Source organism: Rhagoletis zephyria, unplaced genomic scaffold (genome assembly GCF_001687245.7).
Source record: "Rhagoletis zephyria isolate East Lansing unplaced genomic scaffold, Rhagoletis_zephyria_1.1 Rzeph_scaffold_00414, whole genome shotgun sequence".
Classification (NCBI taxonomy): domain Eukaryota; kingdom Metazoa; phylum Arthropoda; class Insecta; order Diptera; family Tephritidae; genus Rhagoletis; species Rhagoletis zephyria.
The window spans coordinates 162,580-185,910 of NW_016157498.1; the positions used below are offsets into that span (position 1 = coordinate 162,580).

Sequence of the window (23,331 nt, forward strand, 5' to 3'; positions counted from 1 at the left end):
GTAGGGCGGGCAGCAGCCAGCTGCTGCAGCATAAAAACCAGAATAATAACTTTCAAAAAACCTGCACACGCTTCCAAAGCCTCCTGCCATCAACTCGGGGGGGAAAAAACAGGAAAGCAGAAGTGGTCGTCGCGCAACTCTTCTCTGGTGTACGCGAGGCTGCTCTATGCATTCGTTACACAAATGCAATTGGCAACAATTTCACATGCGACACGGAACACTTGCACACAGCACACTCACTCCTCGTGCTCAGTGGGCTGCCACTACTTAATCCGCTGCGGCGCACAAAATGCAACAAAGTTCATTTAACTGCAAAGCAAACGGATTTCAACGCGCATATTCAAACATCCCTTTTTAATGCATATGATGAATGTGTTGTGTTGTGTTTGTGCCCTCCTGCCAAGCTTTACAATGTTGCGCACTTGTGTGTAAAAAGTGAAAAACTGGAAAATGAAAATGCTTCATTAAAAAATCTTTTAACAAAAAAGCACACTATGTTGCCACGTTGGTGGGGTGGTGTTGCAGCGTGTGGTGGCAAGTTGATTGAAGCACTATATCCGCGCGTTGCGCGCTCGCAAAGGTGGAGTGTATGGTATGTATGCACATCCTAAATATGTATGTATGTATGTAAGCGCAGTAAATGAACTTTAGCAAGTCGAGGGTTAAGGCAAAAGGTTCACAACCGAGCGCATTATGTTCTAATGCAATGCGGCACATGCAGCACGTGCAACATGCACTTAGGAAATCTAATGCGCTATGACATGAGAAAAACAACACAGGCTCTTAACAGTGAGCAATCTGACTGTGGACACAGTGGTGCGAGTGTGGACAAATAGGGGTCAAAATTAATAAAATACCTGACAGTATAATAATAAACATTTTTTTAGACCGTGACATTTTCATGATTTCACATGATTACATTTTCTTATTTTTTTTTTAAAGGTGGTTAATACATTAACTAATATTATATTTCTTTTAAAAGGTGGCAACTCCAAATATACAGTATATTATTCAAATTTAAATATTTCGCATAATTAGTCAATTGATACTTATTTTTGATAGGTAATTTAATTAATTAACTAATTTTATGTAAAGTCGCATCTCCATTCGAAAAAGTGTTCAGGCTAAGGGTTAAGCCAAATCCTTTCGTTTGACACCTTTTTTTGTGATATTTTACTTTTCTTTCATATCCATTTAAATTATATAAATTTTAAATAAGTGAAAACTCTTCAAAAATACTTGGGAATTAAAGTGCTCTTAATTATCTAGCGTTTGATGTTCATGATTTTATTACTTTGAAATTTAATTCAAAATTATGTATGTACATATTTTCTAAATAGTTGGCAACTTCATTTATTTTGTTTAACTTTTTTAGATAAGTGGCAACTCTTTGCGAAAATTCTTGGGAATGCCCTTCAAAATCGTACTGTACTATTTCACTTAATTTTAAAACTTAATTAAAATTGGTTTTATAAATAGGTGGCAACTCCATTTAACTTTTTTTAAGTTAAATCTCAATCCGGCATGTTTTATTAGATACCCTTATTATAAATATTTTACCTACATTTGGTATCCATTTACATATATTGATCTTTTTAGATAGGAGGCAATTCTTTGCCAAAATATTTGGTAATTAATTTGCCCTCAAATATCTTCCTTTTTATATATATATTGCAATATTTTACTTTGTTTACACTTTTCATTCAAAATTATTTTTCAAATAGGTGGCAACTACATTTAAAAAATTGCTTAAGTTAAATCCTAATCCAACATCTATCGTTTGTATTGCAATCTGTGTACATACATATTTTCGCATCTATTCAGATAATATACATTTTTGGATAGGTGGCAACTCCGTAAAAATACTTGGGAATTTGATCACTCTTGAATATGATACCGATTTTATTTTACATATGTACCTATATTAATTTATTTGCATCCATTTTAAGTCAAATTAATTTTTAAATAAGTGGCAACCCTAATGCAAAATATTTTGCTAATAATTTCTAAATAATTTTTCATTTGTTACTAAAGGAGTACGATCGATTTGCTCATAAAATCTTAAAACGCTCTATTTGTAGCTTCTTTTGACTAATGCCGGTTAATACTTTTAAAACACTGTGCCGCAGCCAATAAGCTCCTGCCTGCCAATCTTAGCCAAAAATCTGGTGGCGCGAGTACACTGCATTGCAGTAGCGGCCGACAGGCAACCAGCGCATTCAATCAGACAACTCACAAATATGTACCTATCTATGAATGTCTGTATGTATGTATGTAGGTGCCCTGCGCGCAATGACGAGGAAAGGCTTTCATCAGGCTGCCTGCAGTCGCACAAACAACAAACAGTAGCGGTGGCGGCGCTTAGCCTTTCAAGTGGCACCAAGGGACTGTGGCAGAAAGTATCTGCGACTACTATCAAGCAGTGGCAATACGGCGCGCCGCCTGGGGGTTGTTTGCTTTGATTATTTACCCCACACACACGTTCACAAACCCCTTCAAGTGATAGGGGAAGGGGTTGCATGTGCATACATATGTGTGTTTGAGCGATTGCATGAATGCACGAGTGCGCACATTTTACTTTCTAATATTTTGTTGTTGTTGTTGTTTCTTATAAGCATGCTGGTAGTTTTTGTATTTGTTGTTCACCTCACTGCAGGCAGGGTTTGAACTTTCGTTTTGCATGCTTTGCTCGGCATATGTATACAATTCTTTGTGTTGCATGCGGCAGCAAATTGTCAGTTTACTTGCATTGCCCGCTGAATCAGTGGCAGTGGCGTGGAAATTACGTACTACCAAAAATAAAAAGTAATAAATGTTATGCGATAAACTCGCTTTCAAACATGCATACATACATACATACATGCACAAGTTATTTAGTCATATTATTATGGCAATTTTGCGCCTGCAGCGATATCAACAACAACAGCAAACGTTTGCAGCTTCCGTATTGCATATCCGGGGAAAGTGTGCTTATATTTACTCATTTCTCTTTCGAAGTTTCTATGCATTTGTTAGTTGCTGCTTGCAACCCTTATATTGAAGCCCATACATTTTAAAATAAAATATATAAAAATCTACGAGGGCCTGGAAATAAGTCCTTGAATTCTTTACGACTCGAAAACGATTTAATTAGCAACCTACTTTCCTTTGACGTCTAAATTTTTAGTAGAGCATCAGCGCCGCGCCGGATTAAAGGCAGGGCCCGCGGCCCAGGGCCCCCACATGTGATGACGTAAGAGCAAGAAATAATAATTTTTCATAGATTACAGAAAAGATCGCTAGGTATTAAGAAGATTTGTCAGCACCATCAATACATCTTGCGGAACCTAGCTTAGCTTCTGCTGGCTCTGGCGAGATTCTCGACTCACCCAATAATGGAAATTTTCGTAAGATGTTGGAACTAATATCTCAGAACGACCCCCGCACACGTCTAAGAATACGGAAATAAGGGACGAGGGCAAGCAATTTATTTATCCTCAACAACCTGCAAGGAAATAATAACTTTAAGGGGTGAGAGAGTACAGGCAGAAAGAATAAGCCGGATCAAAAAGACAAAATATTCGTACCATTCCATCTTTGTGCGAGACTGCCGTGGTCAGTCGTTTAATACTTCAAAAGAAAACAGCTGCTTAGAAGTCAATTGTTAACGATACTACTAAAATGAAAATATAATTATTTTTTCATTTAATTGTACGTAATTATTAGCTCAAAAAGGGCCCCCACATTCTTAATCCGGCCTTGTAGAGCATTGCTTCAAATTCAATGTCCAATTAATTACATTTTCTTGAGGTATTTATTTGGACTATGATTGGAGCCAAATTTCTTATTCCGAGTATTGAGTTAGCCAGCTTTGGCGTGGCATTCGCTTTGAAAGCGATTGGTTTGTTGATTTAACTTCCGTTGCTTTGAAAACATACCCTCTAATCTGTCTTTGAATGGCAGGACTGTTTAAGTATTTTATAATATAAGGAACTTCCAATGAAAAGGTCTTATTGAGATAGTCCTACCTGAAAGCATTTATTAGGGATCAATGTTCCTTTTGCCGACTGACATTCTTTTGGCCCAAAGCAGTTACTTTTTCTTCAAAGTGTCGCTCAAGCGGCCCAATAACCTTTTCGATACCCAGCAATAGCCGGTTAGAAAGCTCAAGACGTTGAAGGGAATTTTAGATTATCTAACTGATGTGCCTTGCGATTACGTAACATAGGCAGCGGGAAATGAAGAGACCTCCGAGGTCTCGAATCCTCCTTCGGCCATTGTTTGGTATACTAGTGGATCCACGCTTGATGCTGGCAGGCCTGGGTCTGGTCTATCTGGTTCCTGGTTCCATGAAGTCAGATAGACCAGACCCGGAATTGCCAACATTCGGCCTATACCCAACCAACGATAAAGAAGAGAGGAGTATCGCATGTTTCCGCTTATCTGTTGGCGATATAGAAAAAAGCTGAGCGTCCTCAACAAAGTTTTATGAGTTACTAATATCTATTCCCTAAGCGTCATCAGGTGCGGTGAGACTACAGGTGTTAAACGTTAAGTTTGTGTGAGCTGGACCGGCAAGTAACATATACCGGATTGAGGCGCTGTTGAGTCTGACCTGATAAATGCGATTCGGACAATGGACGGTTAATACTCACACTAGTATCGAGAGTGGATCTTGTTTAGTTTTAAGAGCTTCTTAGACCGCAACCGATTTAGACGTGGCCAGAAGTACTTAAGACATCTTGGATTACAAGTTTTTCGCCATGCGCTCGCTGAGCTTATTAGACACCCATCGTTCCGGAAGCTAACCAAATGTGGTCAATAGAGCCTGACACGCTCACGAGTGCACTGCCATAATCGTTCTTCGGTCCAGCAGCTATCTGTAATATCGCGTTTGCCTGTCTATCAGAGTATATTCTCACATGCCTAAATTTGAGGTTGGTGGAGAGTTCCTGGCAGAAAACACCTCCACCCACCCGTCCATACAATTTCGATCCATCCATAAATCAATTTATCTTACTCTAATTCTAAAGATTCCACTCCGACTAATCTTCCCTTAAACGGATATAAAGATCCCGCATCGGTATCAAATGGTCTGATAAAAGAGAGTCGCACTCGAAGTTTGTTTTGCAATTCCGGAGTGTTCGTGGTGGGGTTAATGAAACAAGAATAAATGTTTTGCCGAATAGACAGGGAGGATTTAAGTAAAGCTCGCAAGTTATGTAAAATTTCATCAGGGATTTTAGACCACTGCAAGACTCCCTCGAACCTATTAGATATTTAGAAAAAATTTAGACAGCTGGCAAAATGACATGCCTGACTTTATTGGTTTGAAACATCTGTTATTACTTACTAACATACCTGATTAGGATATTTTCATCTGTCAAATTGAATCATTGGGGAAACTGCAAGTGCAAAATTTTATAAAAATTTCAATTAAAATTAACTAGATGTTAATAATTTTTATATTTTTTCTTAATCTAGTAGGACGAAATTTTAAGATGTGGTCGTGTGTATATTAGTCCTTAAAATATCGCACACTTAGATCTAAAATGAGCTAACTCAAAATTCAGAGAGGGAAATTTAACTGCTGTAATGTGTATAATCATGAAGAAAAATATATTTCCTTTAATTGGATGTGAGTCCTTTAAATTGATTTATACAAAAAAATCGCCCAGTGGTTGCACTTTGGATCTAGGTGTGCGATATAATTTTCTCAAAACAAAAAATTTTGAAAATTTTCAAGGATTTTCAAGGATAACGCTTTAAAGGGGCATTTTCAATACCTATTCGTCCTCATGCTCTAAAAATTTTTTTTTTTTTTAATACTACAGAATTTTCCATTTTATATGATTTCACTGAATTTTTAAAATAATTTTTTGAATTAATCATTCAAATTCATAATTTCAAAGTCTTTTAAGAAAAATCCTGAAGTCAGAGAGTTAAACTGAAAACGCAATTTTCTACATATATTTTTGGTCGCTAGTTTCGCGAATAAATGGATTTTTTGTGTCTAAAATGTAGGTTTTATAAGTTATAAACTCATTTTGGGGCTTAGGTAGTTACTCTTTTCATATTGACCTTCAGTGGGAAGAAGACCAAAATGCTAACCTTTAAAACTATAAACGATCAAAAAAAAAAAATAAAAATAAATTTCTTAACACAACTATTCCTTTAAACTTTAATGCCACTAAATGTACTGTATTCTCATGCCGCACGATTTTAATGCAATTTAACCGAAATCCATTTTGGGGAGAAATTAATTCCAGTACATCAGCAAGCCAACCAGCCGGCGAAGCATGTCGTCAGCCCATCGTTCAATGGCCTAAAACAGCCCCCAATGAATTTAGGGTGCGTTTCGTACAACAGTATATGCGCCAACGAAAGCTTATACACACCGAAAAATACGACTAACAGCAAAGCAGAAAAATAATAATAAACAAATATGAGAAAAACAGCAAGGAATAACATTTCGAGGCACGCACTAAAACGGGTTTTTGCTTGGAGAGAATTTTCGTATTTGTAGTAGAATTTCTACAATTTGGGTTGCCGAAAAACGCAGTTGCAAAAATGCGCGCACGCACTTTTAATCAAGCCTGTAGCAGCAGGCGTATTCTGTATGTATGTTTATCTGTATTGTATGTATGTATATCGGTAGCAGTTGTAGTAAATTGTTCCGAGATAGTTAAAAGGAAAAACGAAAATATCCAATTCGAATGACGTAAGCGTAAATTTTTGGGACAAAGCTCGAAAATGTTTGTGTGTAGCACAAAAGTGCCTTTCTGAATGTGGAAGACGTTTTTAGCAAACTGAAATTTGCTATTCATTCACTTTACTTTAGTTGCTGGAGGGCTGAATTCATTGAATATTCGCTGGATCGGCAATGTGTTGTGTAGGAGAAACATCAGTGGTTTCTTAGAAATATGTATCGCTGAAGTACGAAAAATGCACTTCGAAATACTTTGCTTTGGAACATCGTTCTGAACGAGTATGTGCTTAATTTCGACGGTCGCTGAAGTTTTGTCATCTCTCTTTTACGACAAAGCTACTATGTTTCTGGGAATGAAGGGCCTGGTTATAATCTTTAGTGAACTAAACTAGCCGTTTTCGCGAAATACCTTGAAATAGACAGGATTCTAGCCCAATCCAAATTTTAAACAGTCAAAATTATCTAAATTTCTGGGAGTTATCCTCAACTCTAACCTTGTCTGCAAAAGGAAGGGTGAAGAAACAGGGAAGGAAGGCACTTAACACTATCTACATCCTGTTTAGGTTTGAATGGTGGGTGAGTGCCTCTCTAAGTGTACATAGACCATTATACGCACACAGTGATACCAAATAGAGTTTTCAGCCTCTTTCAAAGTTAAAAAGCTCACTCGAGCACAAAACATTTTGTTGTTATTTCCACTTGTGAGATCTCAGCAACACATTGAATGAATGCCATGCCAAGTGTTCATAATTTTCTACTTAAAACCTGGTAATGAAATTTTTTCATACACTTTTGAATTTTACCTGTCACCAATACTAACTCCTTTATGCGAATTACTATTTTGAAGTCCACCACCAAAATTTATTGCGAATTTATAGGAAAACTTAAAACCACATTTCTTAGTAGCTTTCGAAATTATGCCGGGAGAGAACCTCAATTATCATTTACAAAAAATATGCATATGTATTATGTATTTGTACGTGTAGATGAGATGCCTAACGGTTCCTCACTGACTATTATGTTAAACAAATACCAATCTAGACTGTAAATACTTTTTTCGTTTTATTACCCACTTCCTTAATGTGCCCCAGTACCGAATTACTTATATGTACTTAAAAAAAAAGATTTCACAGTTAATGGATTTAGATATTTCAATCGAAGTCTGTGGTCAATTCTGGACGATCACACAGCATATGTTCCGAGGTATCTTAGTCTTCAAGACAACAACGGCATTCCGTCTACATTGTCAGGTCAATCCAGTTCATGTGAGAGCGCTGATAATTATGACTGGTTAGGTAAAGTGTGAGCAACAAATTTTGTAATTAATTATTTTTTATATTTTTAGATATTATATGGATGGCTGAGTGGAAGATCGAGCTATCTCGGCAGCCAGTTCAAAAACGCTCTATCTCAAAAAACTTTTCAAGAACGCCCTTTTTCAGAATTTAATTGAAAAACACCCTATCTTAAAATTCGGTTCAAAAACGCCCTATCCCACTTCAAAATGTATTGAAAATATGCTGATATAGGGCGTTTTTGAATCGGCAGCTGTGATAGGGCGTTTTTGAAACGAATTCTGAAATTCTGAAATAGGGCGTTCTTGAAAAGTTTTTTGTGATAGAGCGTTTTCGAACTGGCTGCCGAGATAGGTCGATCTTCCACTCAGCCATCGATATATCTTTTTTAATTAATTCAAATTTTTTTTGGTATGCAGCAATAATTTTCAAATCATATCTATACTTTTTATACCCAAGTTGGCAACCCTGCGTCTCTCACGTATTTAATTGGCATTTAACTTGCACACTCTTACTTGCCTGTGCCGTGCCGTTAGGCGCAAACGACTCAACTCAATTTGTGCATTGCCCCAGAAGAATTAAAACGCTGCGCCCCACAACAATCCGCAACCCCATGAAAAAAGCGCCCTTTAGGGCAAAAGAAAGAAAAAATTGGGCACAGCAAAGCGCAAGAAAAATTCAATGCACGTATTGCGCCATCAGCAGCATCACCGCCGCCGCCGCCGCCGCCGCCGCCGCCGCGTCACTCTGCTCCACTCAGCTCCACCATTGAACGCCAAACCCCAGAGGCTTACGTTAATTCAAGGCGCTCGCTCGAAGAGGGAGCGGAGGCCAGCGAATGCTAGTCGATGCGCGTTGAAAATGCTAAAGCGACGAAGAAAAGCAGCCTACCTTTCCTGTGGTGCATCCCTGTGCGGGGACGCTTTGCATCAACTTTGTATGTGTATACGCATCAGAGGACAATTTCCGACATGAGTAATTATTGTCACCAGCCAGCCGGGTGGGTGGGTGGAGTATGTATGTATGTACGGCTGAGAGGTGCGTTGCGCGCTTATTGGCTTTCACAATTGTTGTTGCAAGAAATTATGCACAGGCTAGAGATATATGCTAAGCGGGGGTGGTGATGAATGGCTGTACTCACTCGTATGTGTGTGTCGCGTGTGAAGAATGGCTTAGTGAACAGCGCGTAATTATGACAACAAAGCATTGTTTCAAAACATAATTGCCAAATTGAATTAGTGTATAGAATATATATATTTTTTTGTCTCTCCTTCTTTTTCATCGAATGCAGCTCTGCACTTCAAAGCAGAGCAATGTTGTGTGGTAAATGAAAATGAAAATGAAAAGGAAAAAAATTACGCCGACGTATGCTCACAAAATTGTGCTTTAAAAATTTAACGACGCTTTTTTGTGTGCTCACTTACAATACCGTTACCTTTAGTAGCTATTTTAATTACCTCGGCAGCGTGCTTCATGCCAAGATTGTATGCGCAACTCAACCGAGGAAGCCAATGAGGAGGCCATTAGCTGGCGCTTGAAATATGTTTGTCTTGTTTTCTTTTTTTCTTTCGAAATTCGGCTTCACTTCCTCCAACTGCTTTCTTGTTGTAGCCTATTTTAAGGCGCCACTCAAGTGCTGCTTGTAGACGTTTAACCATAGTAAGAAAGTATTGCAGGCGGTCGTGGAGCAGCAAATGTTGTAAGGGGCTTCTTTTTCTTCTGCTTCTACTGCTGCTTTGATGCGAGGCAGTAAAGAAGAAAATCGCTGTACTATTTGGCGGCTTTCAGATTTTTATTTTTGCCAGTAGCCAACGAACTGTGTTTAATGTTAACAATTTCAGAGGTTCTATTTTGGTTTGAGCGATTGTGTGCAGTAAGCGAAATTTGTTTCGTGTTTTGTTTTTGGTGCTTAAATGAAATAAATTTAATTGCAATTGGTTATGTAATAGAAGTGTAATACTTAATTTAATAAACACCCTACTAACAGTGGTTAGCAATGACTTACTTTTTTTAGTTTCTTATACAATATTTTGAGCAAAACATTAAAAGCTTAATTTGATAATAAAAATTATTTATCACAATAACCATTGCGAAACGACTAATAAAAATATCTTTTTTCTTTACTTTCAGGTACGTTAATTATAATGATGTGATGAATTTGTACTTGTACATAATGGTCATTAAGTGTAAGTCTTTTTTCCTCTATTTGTTCCATTTAAGTTTTCGTGTTTTATCACTGATTGAACTTGGTTCAATAATAGTGGCCTAAACAGTGGAAAAAACACAATCTATGAAGGTTTGGGACGATCAAATAAAATTTTTCGAACATATATGTATACCAAAAAAGATGCTAAAAATAATTTTTGTAATATGGCGCTTCAAAAATATAACTCAAAATCGGTTTGGCAATACTTTTCCTATCTTATAACGGTACAGCTACAAATGCATTCGCACCACTCTTTGTAGATATGTTTGCACCCTTTTCGGACTTCTTTTAACCCTTTTTCGACTAAAATACACCCATAAATTAAGTACAACTGCAAGGAATTTGAAACAACTTCAAAGAAGTTAAAGCGGGGAAAGGGACACTACAAACTAAAAATGTAGTTTTTCTTATTCTGATGATGAATACCTTACATTTCCGAGCCGATATACCTTTCCTAGTGATTCCTAAAATGTCCCTGGTAGACCAATATCTAAGACAGTGATACAGAATATCCTCCGATACACACTCTGACATGCTTTGGAAGTGATCAACACACTGTCCGAAATGTGCTGAACAAATCCATAGAGTCCATTCTAGAAGCGACTCATACAACGACGGGCAATGAAATCCTTTGGTGGTTCTTGTTTTGGCCACCAAAGGCATAAGTCATATACAGGAGCAGTCAGAAATCCAGTAAACAACCGTGAAAACCAGATGGACGATAGATTGAAAGTGACGATGTTGTTGAATTTGAACAGCCCAAGTACAGTAGATTCATTATACAAAACGTCAACACGACCTAGAAGCACTTAAAAATACTAGAGCGGACTGAGTTCGGTGGAAATGCTCTTAAGCGAAAATCAGTAAAAGGGATGAAAATCGCACAACAATTTTTACATTCATCGCATAGTAGCCATCCCAGTAATACTTAATGCATAGTTCCTAGAGCGCTTAGATCATTAAAGGTGTCATATGCTATTTTTGGTGTACTTATAAGGGTCTTCCAAACTGTATACAGTACAGCAGTTCCAAAACATGAAATAAGGATCCTGGTTGGGTAAGCTATCCTTAGTATACACTTTTTGAAGTTCGGCCCAATTGTGTAATCTCAAGCTATCTAATATTAAGCTTTCTATAAACCAAATATTTGGTGGATGTACTTTCTTCGCGACCCATCTAAACACACAATGAAGGTAGATGTAATTATTTATTTATGTATGTTGCTCATCAAAATTTCATACTTATCCTGCTCATGGATAAGCCACATTCTTAAGCTTACACTCCGATAGTGAATCTTTTATGGCAAGATATGCCGCTCCGTCAGAAGCCGAGAATTGCCAATACATCTACGTTTTAAGACCGAGTTGAGTTTTGGTGTGGGTATGTGAACACCAGTCTCTGTTGGTGACAAATTGGTTCCTAGTAAAATTTTGGGCAAATGACCAATCGTGTGACACTGCCTTTAGAATGGTGGCGGAAAAACGTTTGCGCCCAAGTAGCAACTGAGTGCCATTTTGGTACGATATACCACGACTGAATATGTTAGAACCAACCGGCGTGGTTGATAAAGTTGAGCATGTTTGAGAGACTTATATCGAATAGTTTTCATTGTAGGCGATGCCTTATCGCGTGGATGCCAATCGACCAGTGCCCAGTGAAAGTCGCTACTAGCATTGCAAAGTCAGATTGAGTCTTCTTAATAACTTCTGCGTTCTCTTAGCGTTGTACACAGGCCACATGTGTTTTGATATACGGCCGCCTGCCGCCGAAGGTTGTTGAGAAATATGTCTATATAAGGCTCCAATTGGGGGTGAGATCCGATCCTCGATCGATACCAATTAGGAACCCTCTGTGGCTGCCTCGTCCGCAGCTTCGTTTCCGGAAATGTTACGATGACCAGGGAGCTAAACTCAATCTATACCGAGCTGACTACATACTGAGTTTAAAAAAGTCCTGCACTCCTGGATTAGTTTTGACTATGCTGTTAAAGACGCCAAGGCCTTAATGGCCGCCAAGACAAAATTGCTACGCACTCGCTGTGACGTAAACCACACGGCAGCCTTCGGTTCTATCGAATACTTCTGCCTTTAAAACACTTGCAAAATCGGGCAGATGAATTGATCTTCTTAACCCCAGGGATTCAGAGTAAACGCCTGCTCCAATTGCGCGTTCCATTTTAGAGCCATCAGTGTACAGATGATGTATGCAGGCAGAGGTATCAAGTTCGCCGTCCCAGTTGGATCTCGACGGAAAAATAATCCCGAAATGTGTGTGAAACTCGTATGTAATCGGTAGCCGGTCTCATCTTAGGTGGCAAACGAGATATTATTTATACTGCTATGCCCGTGCGGTGTGTATTATGTGAAGGTCTATAGGAAATAGGTGTGTAATAACATTGTGGCCGTGGTGATGTTACTCACCACAGATGGAAATAACTAAAATCTCTACATGGTTAGCGTAGGCCACTACTTTTACTCCCCCTTGGATGAGCTTGAGTAGTACTGAGTGAATGGTGTTAAGCCATAAAATTGGACAGCTGAAATCGTTCTGCTGTGCATTATAGACTCCTCGACGCTAAGCTCGTGGATCGGTTTTTGGATAATCTCTACCCAAACACTGTTAAAGGCTCCTTCTATATCGAGGAGACTGCCAGAGTATACTTGTTAAATTCAAGTGACCGCTGACCGCGGCGATAATCTTTGGGATGAAATCCACTTTCCCTCGCCTACATGACAAAGGGACAAATACAAAGGGAGGAAATACCTTTAAAAAAGAGAGCTAGTACATTTCCGTTCGACCTTTAAAATTTAAAATGAAAATGAAATTTTTCCATTAGGAAGGAGAGCGCAACGTTAGCAACATAATTGCATCTCAGAAAAAATAAAAGAAAAGAAAAAAATATCGGGGAAACTAATCAAAAACTCTGCGCGAATCGCGTTGTCAGTTTGTTCGCAAATAGCGTCAACATCAACACCAACAAACAAACAAAAATAAAACAGTAAACGGCTACCAACAGCAGGCGGCAAATACCAAAGGCTATACAACAAACAGGCGCAAGCGTCTACAACAAGGAAAATTACAACTACACGCAGTAGCAGACAGTTATGATAGTCATATATTGCCTACAACAGCAGCAGCAGCGGCCTGCTTGCCCTCCGCCAACTCTGTGACGGCCAGCCTTTTAGTTGCCTCGCCAGCGTCAACTTAACAACGTTGCCAATTCCATTTCCGCTTCCGTTGCTGGTGTTTACTTTTTTTTTAGATGGATTTTTATCTACATACAACCCTATCACCTGCCGCATTTCGCTGCGTACGGGCACATAAATTTCTGTGTGCATCTGTGTAGGTGTACTGTTTGTGCGCGCGCTCTGTTTGCGCTGTTTCAGTTTTGATGAATTGATAGACGCCGCGCGACAGACAAATGGAAAATAACCAACACAACGAATGGCTACGAGTATGTACGTGTGAACGTGTGGTTGTATGTGTGCACGTTGTTGGCTAAAAGGAAGCACAAACCCGGCTAGGAGTTGGGTTGTTGTGCAAATGTATGGCCGAGTGCTTCTGGTGCGCCAGCCTATGCGCCTCCTGGTCGTTTGTTTCACGTTGTTTGCTTACCAAAAATTTAAAGTAGGTATCATTTTTGCATTTAGCAAACATTCATTTGACGACACGACACTGATGACGAAGTCGGCTCATCCGTGGACGTCCGCACGCGCTAATGCTTTAATCCTTTCAACCTCTACCCAGTGCAAATTTGCCGCCTTCATTCGTTCGCCGGCGTTTAATAAAACTGAGCGTTGTGCTTACGCGTATGCGGGCGTATTCGTTTTGGTGTTGGAGTATTTATTTCTTATAGGGGGATGGGTGTGTAGCGCTCTTCGACTGCTAGTCATTGGTTTGAGCGCTTGTGTAGGGAATTAAATCGATGAAGTATTAACGACTTAATTGCATGTTTTTTGAACATTTCGCAAGCTGGCCGAGTGCTGCAATACTACATATTGTTTTTATGCTTTTGATTATTGCGTTGTTGTTGCTGTACTTCTAATTTCATTGGTTGGCTATCAAATGCAGGTGGTTTGCCGAATTAATAAATTGTTGTTTGGATAGGGAAGTAGTCGGGAAGTCAAATGTTTTTATAAACTCTTTTTACCAATTTTTTAATACTAGTCTTCACCCAGCGGTTGAAATTCGAGTGTTTAATGAGAGTGGAGGTGAACTGAGAGAAGCCGATGTGAGGTCTCTTGAGGTGAGTTCAAGAGACCGGTGGTGAGTTGAGGTGAAATGCGTTGAACAACATAACTTAATATGGCGCGGCATAACATAGCATAGCATAACATAAGCTAACATAACATGACATAATATTAAAGATCATAACATAGCCTAAAAAAAAACAAAACATAACGTAACAAAACATTTCTCCTGGTTCATTAAAGATTTTTCTTTGTCTGTCTTCATTCCTACGACTTTTTTCGCTTTATATTTATCTAATATGAAATTTGAGTAATTTTCTGCACTTCAGCACCAAAATACCCTTCTGAAATAAAGAAAGGATGGGTGTAGTATTTGTAACCATGAACCCGTGAAAAATTTTTTACCATTAGATCGAAGTAGGATGGAAAGAAGAACTCTCCATCAATGGCAAATTTAGGCTATCACTGCAATGCTTTTCAAGTAAAGTTGGCCGCTATAAAGGCAGCATCGGAGCGGTTGCTTAGAAATGCAAAACCATAACACAATAAGAATCCTTGGGTTTTTAAACAGACGTTCGAAAACGGCCAGCGAATGCCTAACCTCGTTTCGATGGAATCAGATTACTTCGCTATTAAGCTTATTTGGGTCGCAGGCCACAGCGAGATAACTGCGTGGCAAGCAAGATACTAGGCCCCTCTTAAAGAATTGTCGGCGAGTAAGAAAATGGCGAGGGGGTAGGTCTTTACTGGCTACAGTCGTTGAGATTTTATTCAACTCAGAAAACCCTGAGCGAAAACCTTGAAATGCAAGGTGACTACGTCCGTCCGACCACGGATTAAGCGACGGTGGTCAAGGGAGCTCTTAAAAGTGAATGAGTCACATCTCTACTTACCCATCTCTACTTGGCCAGTTAGAGCCATTTTCCGATCGAAATTCATGCCAGGAGGTTCAACATCAACTCAATGTCCTACTGCAGAAACCATAAAAGAGTGGTAAAGAGCAATCATTTCAATATCTGCTAGTCGGTTGCACAGCTTTCGCGAGCTTATGGCTTAAAACTCTTAGTTCTGAGAGGCTTTCGGGGATAAAAATTAGTCGCTAACAGAACGCAGCGTTTTTCTACCATAAACCCTTAGGCTTTGCCGTTCGACCACTCCTTTGTCTTATCTTTGTATCCTCTCCCTCTCGCACAACACAACACAAGAAGACGTTAATTTACTAATTCATTAATTTATCATACCTGCCCTCCTCAACAATACTCAACAATGTATATTGGTATCATATCAATATTTCTTTTTCATGTCTTAAGAACTCCAATGGACAAAAGAAATCAAGAATTTCTGCTCTTAGGCTTTCGATTTCAGAGAAGCGTTTCTCGTATTTTTACTCTGCCGTACAGCAAGTGATTTTAGGACTATCGATCTTTTTATATGGTGGCGTCGATTTTTCTCAGGCAACTTCTTTTAAATCTCCATTTGCAGTTTAAGTAAAGTTTATTGACCTAACTGCATACGATTGCGCCGATTAGGATATGAAAACTCCTTCGTTCCTTAAGAAAGAACAAATCTCAAGGAAAAATGTCAGTGCCTCCTTTACTCCTTACAACTTTTCCGAAGATTCACTTTTACTTACTTTAAACTTTAAATGCAGTTTTTATTTACCTAAGAGCTCAGTTTCTCGAATAGAGTAAAACAGTTAAAGTGAAGTACTTTGCGTCAATGCTGAATTAGCTAAACGACTAAAAGTTCCGTCAACAGGCATCAGCTAAAGTGTACAATTGTTGTGAGGATTTATATCTACAAGTATAGTTGCTGGGCGTATGAGTAACCTAAAGCAATGAAAGCGTCGCATGACCACCTAAAGAAAAGTCTACAATAACAGTCAAAATAGGGCTAGCAAAGACTAAAGTAAACGCATTGGTATAGGAAAGATATTAGCAGGCAGAAAAGCAGTCGCGCGCGCATAATGCACAGCGCACACACGCACGCCTGCTGTCGCAAATACAATATTAAAGTGGAAAATACAAAGGCGACCAATGGACAGCAATGAATCAGCAGGCCAGCAGGAATACTGATCAACAAACCTAGCACAAAAAACGACAAAACACAACAAAACGAAATGAAATTTACATGCGTAGTGAAACGTACAATAAGAGTGTGTGCAGAATACAAAAATTGATCAAATGCGGCAATGGTGAGTAGGCGAACTTTGGCAAAGGATTGTAGTACTAACAATTGCAGAAAACTGCGACTGACTACCGGCAACGGTTGGTATTGCCGCCGTTGATTGACGTGCTTTTTGCTGATGCGCGTCTCTTGATTGGTTTTGTGTCTACAGGTAGACAAAGCGTATGCAGCGCAGGGTGACATCCTGGCTAGCGGCCTGCCTGCAAGTATCGATAAGGCGCTTGAGCATACAGCTCAAAAAATATGAAAAAGTTCGCTAGCGGGCTAAAATGTTGTTCGAGTGCATAATGGCAAGATGGCTAGCCAGCCAGGCAATTGCAGGTAGAGCTGGAGTGTTTGGTACACCAACCGGGATGATGTCGTTAGTTCAATATTTATGTGCATGAGTTCTGAATTTTTCATAACTACGTGGGTTTTTCCAATATGTACATATATACATATATGATATGTTAAAAGTTGTAACGATTGGGTGTAACCTAACTGCCACACGCATTCGTGCGCCTTACTTTAATACTCGCGTTTCTTTGACTACTCTAGCAGAACACATTGACACTGGGAAGAAGGTAGTAAAAATTTCGCCGGTAGCCAGTTATGATTTTATTATAGCTCGAAAGGCGATTACCCAAACCAGGCCACACTGCAGATTTTGCAGCTTTTATATTAAAGTATGCCAGGTCTGTATTTGTGAGTATTTTTAAAGTCTTAGTTAATATTTACTAGTTAATATAGTATCAGCCTATATTCACTAAGAGTCAAATTTTATGTTTACATTTTTAGTGCAGTTAAATTAAGCTAAGTATTTAAATAGTAATGCAAAATTTCGCATCATTCAGAAGTGGAATAATGAAATATAAAATCACAATACCTATTTTGTATGAGTAAAAGGCCTAGTGCTGCTGTTAAAAATACATAAGTAGGTTAAGAAAAATGTTCGCCTTATTTAAATCAACGACCTTAATGATACAATCGCAGCTCATGAGGTCAGTAACCTTTTCGTATTCAAAACAACAGCTTGTTTCTGTGATGATATTTTTATTCAGCCCAAATATCTTAATATCCAAACTCTTCAGTTTTGGTTGCTAAACCTGGAAAACGTGTTGGATGAGGTAGCAATTCCTGAACGGATTAACGTAATTTTTTTCCTTATTAAGGAAATAGATTTGAATGATATCTCGTACCTCGGCCGGAATCGTTCGAAAAGCTCGGAGTAATGTTTACTGGTCACACATGTGTAGGCTTTCTTTGGTGCATTTTCACCTGCCTAAGTCCACTGCTTTGAGCGTTTGATGCATTCTTGTTTCATCCACAGTTACGGAACGGTCCAAAAATTCGTTTGTAATGCGGGTAACTGTCGCCAAACACCACAAAGTTTACATTTGGTACCAGTAATGATCCCGTGAGTTTTTAAATATGTTGTAGGCGCTCAGTGAACGTAATTCCATAAATTTAACATCGATTTCTGTCATGCGAGCTTCATTTGGTGGGCCTGAACATTTGACGAGCACAACGAAATTCCGTTAACCAACTCTTAGCCCTAGAAATTACTGAAGCAGAGTCCTCGTGGTATTTAATAAGCATTTCTCTGGTTTTAGTGATGGTTTTCAATCCAAGAAAATAACGCTTGATGAGCACACGTAAATAATTTATTTCCTCCTTTTCTTCAAAAATTTAATAGGTTGCTCTTTCCATGGCTGTCGAACACAAACTAGATGACGCAGAGGGTTCAAAATTTAATAGTTTATTAACATAAAATCCAGAGAGCCGCTATCTTATCATATGGTTCTCGTTTTCAAGAAAAACCTTCAGCATCTCTAACTCGAAGTTATCTTTCAGTATTGTGGTGTTTTATTTACTTTACCTGCAGTTACCAATCTAATTATAAGACCACAAATTTTCAGCAGAACCAAACAGAAAGAAGTGCTAAAAAAGTAGCTAAGGGGTCTTAACAACACAATTTCATTTAATCTCAATTTAACTCCTCCTGCTCAAATGAAGGTTTAAAAGAATCTGCCCGAATAGTGATACTACTACTGTTTAATGCGATTCGAAATAGAAATGCGATGCGACAGGCAATCGCCACTGCGTATTACTTGCGATGTATTAGCCTATCGCATAGCATTACTCTTTTGCAATAGTAAGTGTCTTTTGATTCTTACTGTAGATTTGTTTAAGGTTATAAGTTCCTTAGTTCGCTTTAAGCGCTGTTAAGCCTAAGTAAGGACCTTGTGCCTTCACAGTTGTCTCGATGACGCCAATAATATACTAGTAAATATTTCTCAGTGGATCTAGAATCAGTAGGTGCTGAGGGTCGTTAACCTCGCTGATCTGGATTTTCGAACCATGTACAGCCATCTTCTAGGCTGTTTTGCTATTTGATATTGCTGTGTCCAGAAACCCAGAAGAAGGTCTCATTTAGGTAGGTTACAATTATTTTTATAACTCTTTCACAAAGTAGTAAGCATTAAGCATAGATCTCCAGATTGGTCTTTACTTGTATACAATTGTTACGTTATCAACGATATGGTACGAGACATCGCATCCTCAGAACTAACGCTGGTGGTATAAAGAATGACTTGGAAGAGAGTATTAGTTAGCTCAGTTCCTTTATGCATTTATGGCTTTGTATGCATAAATATTTGCGACCAGTTCGTACCCTCCACTGAGTTAAAAACGCGAGCCTTTAATGTTATACTCAAACTCCCCGCACATACCTTTTTCCAAGACAACATTTGCGTAAGTTCTGAAAAGGAATGTCACGTCAAGTCTGATGGATATGAATCCATATATCAACGGTATTATTGCCAAGTTAAATAAACTTAATTAACATTGACGAGTTGATTGTACTGTTTTTTTTCTGCCCGAATATTAGCTATTTCAAGCTCGCATTTTTTTGGCAATGCTTGCTAAATAAATAAAAAATATGATATAACTAAGAGCAGTAGTCAACGTTTGTTGTTCAATTAAAAAATAACAAAATTCTCTGCCAACACTTGAGCGACGGAGAAATTGCCTCACGCTCTCAAAAATGTCTGAGGCACATGAAAGTGCTTAACCCGCCATTATATGTATTTCTTTTTTCGTAAATATTTTTTCACTTTCATTGGCAAATTCTGCTGCCGTCATGCGAGACAGCGCGCAAAAGGCAAACGTTATTGTAAAACTAAATTAAGATTGAAATGTAAAACTGAAAACGTTTTACACAATTACAATGTATCAATCCCAAATGAACAAACAAGCATACATTCGTACGAGCACAACAACACAAATGTGCTTACACACAGTACATAAACAATAGTTAGTAGTAGAAGGTTTGAGGTTTAAAAAAATTTCAAATGTGTGGGCAAAAATCAGCATTGACATGAGTGCTGCCTACTGCCATGCGATTCTATATAACTCCGAGCGAATGCAGGAGTAGGTATGCCCCGAAATGTCGAATTGATGGAGATGAGTGGCTCAAAAAGTCTGCGCCATGGCCACTTTCGATATCGATGAATTGCACATTGGTATATTACTTAGGTAGTAGGGAGTGGGTTGCGTTTTTTCTTCAAGTTTCGGCAGAAGGGTTATTTTTGGGCCAAAAACGGGCGCCGGCTGCGACTAACTGCTAACTGCTTAATCGTACACCAAAAAGCACTACGTTAACGAGGGCGAGTGGCTTAAAAATCGAGATACATAGCTCCCAAAAAATACAATATTTCTTTCTCCATTTGTTTTTCTTGTTTTATTCATTATTGTTTCGCTGTCGCATTGTTCGTTGCTTGGAATCATTCGACTGCATAACTTACAAATCCGTTTGGTTTGCATATGAGCTGAGCTATGAAGTGGCTCTATTGCTATTGCTGTTGCGGAGAACGCAACAAACATGCGTGCTGCTAACAGGAAGTTGTGTGCTCACTACCCAACTCATACTTGTCTTCCTCTCGCACTCCCTTTTCCCCCATACAAATCGAACTGTTCGAATGGCTGGCTGGCTGGCTGGCTGGCTGGCTGGCTGGCTGTAAGCCCGACTGCTGGCTTGCTTGGTGCGACAGGTCGTATGAATTTTGTATCTCGTTCAAATATAAATGTGTGTGTGTTGAGTGCTTTTGTTATGCTTGCAAATCAAAGAGAAAACACACGCTCATACCAATGCCTGCATAGAAATATTGAATAGAAAAGAATTAAAAAATTCACAGTCAATGTATGGAAATTTGAAGGGTAGCAAAGTAAAAAAATTTCAAATAGAGTAAAACAAAACAAATTGTCTATATTCCATGGTAAATCCAATGATGTGCGCTTCGGTGGATTTTGACAGTTCGTCAGCCGCTGTGTGCGTCGTCCGTCATGCAATCACTCATACACGCAACTTTTGCTCGGTTGGTTGGTGGTCGGCTTTGTTAGCCGCTATCGCCTTTTACAGGCTGCTGGCCAGCATGTTGCTGCTGTGCGGGGCTTTCCGGAGTGGTATTACCTATTTTCTAAAAGTTCACATCACAGCTTCTTACACGGACTGCGTAACTCTTTAGCTTGCATATTTATTGCTGCAGTTGGTTAGCTGTCGTAGGGTCGCCTGCAATTCTTCTACTCTTCCCTTCTACTATTTTATTGCATGTGTGCTATACATGTATTCAGTATGTGTGTGTGTGTGTGAATGTGTAGTATGAGCATTAAAACGTTTTGAAGTGCCTAGTCCTTCATTCATTACATGTTTGGACTTGCTACATAAATATTTTTTCACTGGTAATAAACATTCTTTCCACTGAACTTTGTAGTAGTGGCGACAGACATTTTTGAACCCACTGGATGTGAGTACGAGGTTTGCATTTTTATCGCATAATTGCTTAAAACGTATTTCGATTGCTCTCCTAAATGAATTTGAGTGAAGTTACAGGGTTTTCATACATAACTAGTCGATATGTGAATACGTAAAAAAACGTCCAAATTCAGGTTTGAATTAAAGTTAACTGATATGAAAACAAGCTAATGAACTCAATTTGCTTTTATTTAATTTACTCGAATATTTACTGTTTGTAGTTCTTCTTACCGATACTTCCAGGCGTTTTTCCTCTCGGTAGGTTGGCAGAGTTAAATTAGGCTTTGTAGACTTTCAAAGTAGGATTTTAAGAAATGATGGTTTATTGAACTTAAATCAGACCAAGCCTCCTCAACACTACTTAAGGTTTTCCTGTGAACGCACTAAAGTAGTTTACATAACGAATATACTACAGTCGTCGTTGTTGGTGTCGTATAGAGCAAGAGTACATTACTTCTTATTATTCAACCCATACAAAACGAGTCGTAGCATAACAAAAATGGTGTAAAAGAAAATGTTTTCTTGTCGCCCGTCGGTGTGGGTTCAGCCTTAGATGCGTGTTTCTTAGACGAGTGGTTAAAAGTACTTACTATCTTTCGGTAAATTCCAGATTAGATACCTAGAGCATCTAGGCCAGGTTAGGTTAAGGTAGTTGCCCCAAACAAGGATACGCTTAGACAATAAGCATTAGTTCTTTGTGATACTACTACTGGACGGTAACTGCAAAGCTATTTGTGACAAGAAATACATAAGTTTCGCAGGCAGAAGAATCCGAGCGTAGGGCGCGTGATTCCCCATCGTATACTTTCCTCTCAATAAATCTTCCGGTACAAATAGTTGCAGCTCTTTCAGCCTCAGCAGGAAAAACCAAACCAGTATCACAGGTCGTGGCTTTCATCCAGCACTTGTGGAGCTCACACGAAGTCCCTATGTGAAAATGTGATCGAACATGTAGTCAAACATACTCCTCCTCTCTTATGTCGGTTAGTTCAAGTAAAGGCTGCTTTTCCTAGCGAGATCAGCCTACACGCCGTTCCTTATCCTCCATCCACTTATCTTCATCAGCAATGAAGTCGAATCCCGCAAGAACACTAGAGTTTTCGGTTCTGAGTCAATTAAGCAGACGGTGCTGACGGTGTCCTTGCTGTGGCAGCCTTACGTACTATGTAGACGGGAGCTATGTTAAAGCATAACGTTGATGGCCATAGTGCGAGTGGACGTAAGTACCCCACTTATTCCACTTTACCAAACGAGGACTCCATGAAACATGGGATTCACTATGGTTTCAAAGAGCGAAAAAGTTACCTAGGGATCATTTAATTGATAAAATGTTTTGTTTTGCTAATAGTGGTCTGCTACACTTAGTTTTCCGCCTTGATAAAACTTGACGCTCAAAACCATTTGTGTGACAATAATTTTAATAATTTTCTTTTACTTATTTAGACTCTAATATTTTTTAATTTGATGGGGTGTTGGGTCAGCGCAGCGTGCGCTGGCCGAAGACATTGCGACGCAAGTTGGCTAAATGCTTCCGGCCGCGTGTAGACCGCAGACGGTCCAGGGGGCTCTTGAGACTGAGCAAGTTACACTCTCGCTATTGGTGGTATTTCCAGTTGGTCATTCCGCTATAGCTAAGCTTGCGCCAAGGCTGAATATCATCGCTGACCCTTACTGCACCAGCTGCTTTCAGGTCGATGAGGTGAAATTATCCCAACACCTGCTGCTCTGGTGGCCTGCCTTTGCAAGTTTAAGGTTCGGGAATGGATATCAGCCGCTTGAGGAACTTTGTGGTGAGCGCGGAACCTTTTTTTTATAAGAGGCCTTAGGTGCCATCGATCTGTTCCAAATGTTTTTCTAGCAAACTTCCCTTCGCCCTCACAGTTTTGTTACAGAAATATCTTTTCGCGAGAAAGGTTGGGGGTACCAAAAAATCGCGTTACTTAGAAAACATACATATTTATGTGTGTAAATTT

At 39.1% G+C, this 23,331-nt stretch overlaps 1 protein-coding gene and 1 long non-coding RNA gene across 2 annotated transcripts in view; one reads left to right on the top strand and one right to left on the bottom strand.

The window, feature by feature from the left end:
* LOC108359580 (uncharacterized) overlaps window positions 1-10,168 on the bottom strand; it is a 41,441-nt gene extending 31,273 nt beyond the window's left edge. Inside the window, exons 1-2 of the long non-coding RNA XR_001846949.1 lie at window positions 10,118-10,168; window positions 1,912-1,919 (exon numbers count right to left, since the gene is read on the bottom strand). This is a non-coding gene — a long non-coding RNA (uncharacterized LOC108359580). The remainder of the gene's footprint in view (window positions 1-1,911; window positions 1,920-10,117) is intronic.
* chinmo (Chronologically inappropriate morphogenesis) overlaps window positions 1-23,331 on the top strand; it is a 148,578-nt gene that overhangs the window by 75,120 nt on the left and 50,127 nt on the right. The window lies entirely within an intron of this gene.